Here is a 1,883-nt window from a genome sequence, read left to right on the forward strand (position 1 = left end):
AGGCGTTCCAACACACTTCCCTGGAGCATACCTGAAGTTACTTATACACCTGACGATGACTCTCCAGCCAAGATAACATGCTGTATCCTCCCTACCAAAAAGTCCTCAGACCAGTCACAAATTTCACTTGTTATCCCATATGATCATACTTTTGACAATAAGCGTAGGTGTGGCAGAGTCAAATACTTTTCAGAAATCAAGAAATACTGCCTTGATCCAAAGCTTTCAGTGTGTCATGGGATAATAGTGTGAGTTGGGTTCCACATGATCAATGTGTTTGAAATCTATGCTGGTTGGCCTTGAAGAGCTAATTCTGTTCAAGGTACCTATTATGTTTGAGCTCTGAATATGTTCTAAGATTCTACAACAAATCAATGTCAAGGATATCGGACGGTAGTTTTGTAGATCACTTCTACTACTCTTCTTGTGCCTTTTTCCAAGAACTGGGCATGGTTTTTTGTTCAAGGGATCCATGATAGATTATAGTTAGAAGAGGGCTAACTCAGTCGCAAATTCAGTATAGGGCCTTTGAGCTTTGCTCAGTTTTAACAATTTCAATTGTTTCTCAACACCACTGACACTAATATTTGTTTCATTCATCTTTTCAGTGGTACGAAGATTAAATTGAGGTAATACTCTTGGGTTTTCCTTTGCAACGGAACATTTGAAAATGCAGTTAAAGTCAGATTTTGCTTTGCTATCCTCAGTTTCAGTTCTTGTCTCATTCACTAACGATTGGACACTAACTTTGATGTCACTGACAGCATTTACATATGATCAGAATGCCTTTGAGTTCTGCGAAAGATCACTTGCCAGTATTCTGCTACTGAAGGCATCATGCATTGCTCTCTTGCAGCCAAACACGTTTCATTCAGCACCTCTCTATGTATAGCCCTGCACTTTATTTTACACCTATTATGCAATAATATCTGTTTCTTTAGAAGTTTCTTTACAGTGACTGTATAACATGGAGGCTCCCTCTCATTGTGCACTGTTCTACTGGGTACATAACTATCCAGTGCACGGTCAACTATTCTTTTCAACTTGAACCAAATTCTGCACCTAGGAGATTCCGCTACCTAGATTTCGTAGCACAGTTCACAACTGATGAGTGATATATTAAAGGTGTCAAAATATTGGGGCAGATTATCCTTCCTGTATAGCAACTACACCCAGCTGGACTTTGAGAGGATCGCAACTGCACAAGTGACAAATTCCAATCTCTGCAGTTTGTTTAACAAACTAGACACTGGGCTCCAATCGCAACAATGTACGCTGCCCAGCACCACCAAACAAGCTTGGTGTGACATTTCAAATGGACTGGTCCAACCAGTCATCCCAGAGCTGTATGGCAGGACAATTTTGGCCTTCTCCACAACCTTGCAAATTCGGGCGTGCAACCTACTATACGCCTCATCACAGAATAGTTTGTCTGGTCAAGCATTAAAGAGGATTGTGGCACATGGACCAGGACCTGTATTCTGTGTCAGCAAGCAAAAACTGGCCACCACACACAGCACACCTTTGGTAAATTCCTGATTCCAAAGGGGTTGTTCCAGGACATTCACACTGGCGTAACAGGGCCACTCCCTGAATTCCAAGGTTACTTTTACATCCTGTCAGTGATAGATCCCATGACACGATGGGTGGAGGCCACATCCTTCACTGACATACCAGTAGAGACAGCCATTTCCCGACATATCAGCATAGACAGTAGCAAAAACTTTCATCAACAGTTGGATTGCCAGAATCAGCTGCCTTGCTCTTTTAACATCAGACCAGGGTCGGCATTTTGAATCCTAACTGTTCAATGACTTATGCCACCTATGTTGATGTTACCAGTTCCACACAACCACCGACCACCACCAATCCAAAGGCCTCAT

This window comes from Schistocerca americana, chromosome 4 (assembly GCF_021461395.2).
Source record: "Schistocerca americana isolate TAMUIC-IGC-003095 chromosome 4, iqSchAmer2.1, whole genome shotgun sequence".
NCBI lineage: Eukaryota > Metazoa > Arthropoda > Insecta > Orthoptera > Acrididae > Schistocerca > Schistocerca americana.